The 6,368-nt window shown below is 38.1% G+C and overlaps 1 long non-coding RNA gene and 1 other non-coding gene across 2 annotated transcripts; both read right to left on the reverse strand.

Annotated features, from left to right (window-relative positions):
* Positions 1–813: 813 nt before the first annotated feature.
* Positions 814–5,458, reverse strand: LOC115947880. The gene is made up of 6 exons (XR_004081738.1): positions 5,014–5,458; positions 4,570–4,639; positions 3,929–4,008; positions 2,696–2,725; positions 2,320–2,372; positions 814–1,717 (listed from the first exon to the last, which is right to left on the reverse strand). It is a non-coding gene; the product is annotated as an uncharacterized LOC115947880 (long non-coding RNA).
* On the reverse strand, positions 1,906–1,975 carry LOC115947881. Its single transcript, XR_004081739.1, has one exon. It is a non-coding gene; the product is annotated as a small nucleolar RNA SNORD50 (small nucleolar RNA).
* Positions 5,459–6,368: the final 910 nt, after the last annotated feature.

A 6,368-nucleotide genomic window follows, 5' to 3' on the forward strand; every position in this document is an offset into this window, starting at 1 on the left:
AGGAGATGCTCAGTGAGCCAATGCACTCCTGGAGTTCAGTCAGATCCTTAGCATCCACTTCAGTAGCATGATGGATACTTGTTTTTGACATTTCCAATGCTTTATGTGCTGTTCCTGGTAGTGTTTATACTTCATACTACTTTGACAGAAAACTGGACTTTACATGGAATTTGTCATGGATGAACAGGTGCATCCCATGAACTCTAGGGTTGTTTTATACATTTTGGACCATTTCAAACTGATTCAGTAATAGGTCTATGAATTTTTCATTATGCTATTGTCATTTTTCTGCTGTTATAAAGAATTCCTGACAATAAGGCTTCAAAGTCATGCTTCAAAGCCAATTTTACTTCATGAACACCATGAGCTGTCTTTAAATTTACTTTACTTTTGGTGACCAAATTATGATTCTTCATTCCTGTGAAAGGGACAGCTTGCTGAATACAGCAAATCTGCTGCTACTGTCATTACAGCACCAGCTTTTTTTAAGTGACTGTTTAAAGCCAGCTTAGGCTGGAAGATGTAGCTGAGGGTGTGTATTCTATTCGCCATCTGCTAGAGATGGGGCAGTTATCTTTATCTCTTCCACAGCCAATCCTCCCTCCAGGAAGACATCTTCTGTTAATGGGCCTTTGGCTCTCATTGCCATGACTGATCCCATTGTCAGATGCTCCACCCAGAGGGAGGAGCCAAGCATTCCTACCTGGATATAATCTGAGATTTGGAACACCACAGTCAGCCTTCTCCCACTGGATTCCCAGAGGAGCAGCTTTCTTCTCCACTGGATTCCCAGAGAATCCATGGAAGACCATGCCCATCTACACCACCACTGGACCTTCAGAGGAAAACTATAGCCTTCTACAGGATCACTGCTTCAACAGAACTGCAACTTGTCACTCCAGGAGGTTTGCAGCCACCATTTAATCAGACTGCTACCAATGCCCTGACCAACAGGGTTGTCAGGCAGGCTGTATTCTGACACTTGCCAGTGCTGGTCTGTATTACTGCATTTTTACTTTTATTTTTCCGAATAAAGAACTGTTATTCCTACTCCCATATCTTTGCCTGAAAGCCCCTGAACTTCCATTTCAATGGAGGCTCCTGCCTTCCTTAGCAGACTTTTCAAACCAAGACAAAAGCCCAAGTTCCAATGTATGTAACTGTTTTTTCCCACAACCAACCTCTTTCCCCCAGAGAGCAAGCAAGTACTGTTGCCAGTGTATTCCTCAAAAGGCAGTTCCACTGTTGTGGTCCTAGCTTTCTCCTGCTGAAAGGGCAGTCCCATAAAACCCCAACTCCTCACTCCCTCAGTAGATACAGTGATGCAAACTGTAAACACTGTCTTTTTCTTTGCTTTCACTGTCTTTACAGGGCCTGCCTGTGAGCTCCAGTCCTGAGTTATCACAGATCTTTAGTATCTGCAACACTGTGTACCCATAAGGTATTTTAAAAGGGTAAATAATCAAGGGGTTTTCCATATACTCCATCCCTAATATTACTGCTACTCTTCCGACAGAAGACAGCTCAGTATTTTGGAAAGACGGTGTTTTAAATATGCAGAGACAGTATCTACTGAACAAACAGAAGCTGTTTTAGCAGGCTTTTAAAAGCGTGGCATCCCACTCCAAGCCACAATATCTCTTCAGGTGTTACACCTCCTTCTGGTTACATCATCCACATTTGTCAGGCAGCTCTGACAAAGTGCTCCAATTCAGCACTGAAAAAGGAGAACAAGACCTAAGTAAAATGGTTCATCCAAGGTAGAAATTTCAATTTGCAAGTAAGCACACAACAGTTTGTATTAATATGTTGCTAATTCTGAAGAAACGAAAACAAACCAACAAAAAACCTAAACCCACAAAGACTAATACTTCCCAGAAAGTTTAAATAAAGTATTTTGGTCTCGTCTCAGATTCCGGATCCGTATAGAGCTTTTCAACAGGAATTCAGGTTCGGGATAGGATCATCACAGATGAGACAAAATCAGTACATAAACAAAAAATTTAGTAGGAAATATGCTGTAAAGTTTCTGATTGCTTAGCTTTTGTATTACAATCTCTAACATTTTGTTATATATCAGTAATAATGTACATTTGTTTAAAACTTTTCATGTAGGTTTGAAAGCTAACCAAGGTTAGGCACAGCTATCAGCTCACACTGTGCTTGGGGAACAAGTGTTTTGTAAATGCCAACTATGACTTACTGCATCAATTGATCAATTAGGTTTGTAACTATCACAATGCAAAAAGATCTGAACTGTAAACACAGTTACTTTAGACTTAGAACCAGAAAATGTTAAGAAGATTTTCACTTACGTACCTGAATAAGCCAAAAGCACTTGTTCCTACTTGATTTCTATAAAACACGTTTTCCTGTAAAAAAGACATTTAATAGTTCAGAGCAGCTTTCTTTCATCACTCAAAATACAACCTGCCATCTATTTAGCCTCTTATACAGACCAAACTACATTATTAAACATGTGCTGCATTAGTATCAGCACACTGCAAGTTCTGTGAACCTTCAATCAGAAGTGTAGTCATGTCACTGTAAGATTTGTTTCGCTTCTCTTGCCCAGCTATTGCTCAACCTGGGTATGAACTATGACAGGAAGGGGGAATTACACTTAATTATCAGGATATCTGATACTGGCAATTTGCTTACCAGGATCAAAAATAGTATTTACTGGAATTCATACCTTCTATTTAGACACAGCATTCAAGCATCTCTGCAAAGACATAAAATGCACTGGTTAGTTAATACTAACAAGGTTTGCTATTTCCAACTTTTCTCTAGGTCAGCCATGAAGTCATTCCCCTTTCTACTTGCTAAAGTACTTGCTATCCTACTGTCTAAACAATACAGCATCTTATAAGCATCACTGCTGTGCAAGAAGTTTCATTTATACATTTGAACTTCACATACTAGAACAAAACCTGTTGTTCAGAAGAAGGTACTGGTAGCTAACTAAGTATTTAAAGGTACCTTTCTTAAATAAGAAGTAGAATAAAGTTATGGATGTGTAGCAACACAGGAAAATGAGATGTTCTCCCTTCTCTAGGTTCTAACTTTTTAACTAAAACCAGCCTGTGGACCCAAACACCAGTGCAGTAAAGCAAATTTCACTGAAAAATGTTAAGTTCAGATACTTAGGTGGCAATGAAGTTCTTGAGAAACCACTGCTATTATTCTTATAGCACAGTAAGCATTTGTGAGCATTCTTTTTGCTTTCCTCAAGTACATTATACCAGCCCTAGAAGTAATTTATCTCTGGAGCTGAAACAGCTTAATTTAGAATTCACTGCAATTTACCATCAAATTCCACCTTTGTCATTAACATAACTTTTCCTAAATGCTCACATCTGAGCCCTAAATTAACGGTCCTAAGAGGACTGAAGTGCAAACATCACCACTAGCTTTCAAACACCACCAACACTTCCTGACCACACCTGACTAGCGCTTGTTATTTACCCACTGTAAGGCAGAATACTTGAAGTCTAACACTTCCTCCTCTCTGCTCTTTAAAGACGCAAGCTTCTGCAACAGAGGACTTATTTTGTTAACACAGACCTGAGGTGGGTTTAAATATTGCACCAACATTCTTATTCACAGCCTGGTGCATGCTGGCACCTCACTTGTACACAGCAACAGCATTAAACCAACACCAACTCAGATGATTTATGATTGAAAAATCGAAAGTGGTTTGATCTCAGTAGCCAAACCCTCATGAAGTTGCTCATCAATGTACCAGGTTTGGCAGTTTTAGCATGATTCACCATTATCTGCAAGTATCAGTGACAGGAACTGTAACACCACTCATACAGTCATATATTTCACAAGACAACCTTCACCTCTTTCACTAGCAATGTACTATAAAGGGAATAAATTATAATCAACAAAAAATGTCTGCTGTTTAATCAATAAATATTACCTCTGTTTTATTTCCTGTTGCGAGGAAATCTTCCTTCAGGACATGCCACATTGTCATCACTAGAAACTGTTCAAGCCATTCTAGAAATTTGAGTAAAATCCCAAATTACAACAAGTTCATGTATAATATAAGTCAGTAAGAACAACCAATTTCTACTTTTATAACAACCGGTTATAAGCATTTGAGTAAAATTTAAACGAATACAGATCCTGGAGTTTTTTCTTTCTTTCAAAATAGTGAGGATAACAACTATACATTTAAAAAGTGAATAGACATTTCTATTAAAATATGGGAGCATTTGCTTATTTATATTAATAAGCGTCCAGATGTCCTGGTTTTTTTTGACTAAACACTATTTTATACTTATTTCCAAATGAAGTTCAAATTCACAATTAAAAGCTATTCTGAGGTAAACTTTAAATTTAGTATGAACACTTCAGGACAGGCATTTTACCAACTACTCCAACATAAATATCTATTCCTAAACCCCCAGCTCACGCAGTTCTAGATCATGTCAAAGATGCCTAAAATTACTTATATCTCAATTTTAAAGCTAATGATATAACTACTAATTTAATCCTATGCATCTTTTTCTAATCCATTTGTTGTTAATTTATCCCCACTGATCATTTAGAACATACACGTTTTTGAGGAAAATCCACTTGTGTGTACCCAGTATTCTTCTACTTGGGATGGTCCTTCCATGAGGTGCTAAAATTAAAAATAAGCAAAATTATCTTTCAAACTAGAAAACATCTCTTGCTGTGGTCTAGCATCATCTCTCATGTTACCATGTCAGAAACAATCACCAAGCACTAAAAACTGACTTTTACATTAACTTAAAGACCACCACACGCAAAAATTATCAAATTATTTATCACTTTGATGGCAGTAATGAAAAAGCAATGTAGTTTTTTCTTTCTGTCCTGCTCAGTAGCCACACAAAACTGACAACTCTCTGGCATTTCCCATACTTGGACAGACATCAAATACAGAAACCAAGTTATGAAACACAAGTGTTTATTGACTTGGTCTAAAACAAAAGTGCATTTCTAGAGCATCATTAAAAATTCCAGAGCTGTTACCTTAATGTACAATGTACTTGGCACCAATGAAATACTCCTCTCCATCACACCTAAAAACAAACACGGACAGCCTTACAACTTGAAATCAGCAGACTTGCATTACCAGGCCAGCAAGTCACACACATTATGAGGCAATGATCATCAACACCATCTCTAGAAGCAGCATGTTAAGTACTACATCACCAGCTTGCAGGAGTAAAGCAGCAAGAAATGCAGTTTCTAGCAACAAAGGAGTTTCAAGTTACACCCACATGAAATCGCGTATGTAAAGCATTGTAGAAATAACTGCACAGACCCACTGTTAAACCTCGGTCCAAAGACCTTTTAAGGAAAGGTTTTAATCATTTTGTAGAACTGATTTAAGTTGGTTTAGAGAATTGTTTTAACCACGTAGCAATTATCAAAATCCACCAACTCAAGCAGCTTAAGAAATTTGTGACAATACATTATCACGTGAATGTGCTTATTAAAAATATCTCACTCTCTACTACACAGACCCAGTAAATGCATCAGGCCATGAAAGGTAACCTATCACACATTTTGTTCCCTATCACAAAACAATTAAAGCCATAGAAAGCTTCCACTTCTTGCATGCAATAAATTTTATGCTTACTGAGTGTAATGAACTCAATAATCAAGGGTTACTAATGGCTTAAATTCCAAAAATTTACTGTTCAGTAATCTAAGGTGCGACTCAGACTGTCAGACAAGCGAATTAAACACACAATGAATGCACCTGACAACTTCCTATGTAAATCCACCCACATCCTAATCTTTGCTTGCAGGTAAGAGCCTGGAATTGTAGATATATTTAGTGGGATCTCCCGTTCTTTTTGAAGTACTATGGGTTCAATGACATCAGCATTTCACAGAGGGGACAAAAAGGCATCTTAAGCACACAATAGGCTTCTGTCAGCACCTGGGGGTGACAGTGGTTTACTTTTATAACAAATGTGATGTCATTACCTTAAAAATATAAAGAAAATACAATTAGTTAAAACACAATCTCATGATTTACATCAGGTATCACTTAAATATTGTGGGTCTCTGTCACAGACACATTTTCTGAATACTTTTTCTAGGATTTTTTGCCTGAGAAGCCTCAGAAGAAAAAAAACCCGGTAATTATCTCCTGCTGTGAAATGCAACAAGTGTATTTTTGATTGATTTTATGTAGTTGTTTTTAATTAAGTCAATCACACTCTAGTTGTCTGCATGTGCATCAACCCTCTGCCACATGAACAAGGTGGTTTTGCCTTATCCAGTACTTTACACACGAACCCAGAAGGCTGTCGCAGTGCCACGGGCAGCCGCGGCTGAGGGCACGGCAGGGCAGCACCGCCGCCCCGGCCCCG

This window comes from Geospiza fortis, unplaced genomic scaffold (genome assembly GCF_000277835.1).
Source record: "Geospiza fortis unplaced genomic scaffold, GeoFor_1.0 scaffold190, whole genome shotgun sequence".
NCBI lineage: Eukaryota > Metazoa > Chordata > Aves > Passeriformes > Thraupidae > Geospiza > Geospiza fortis.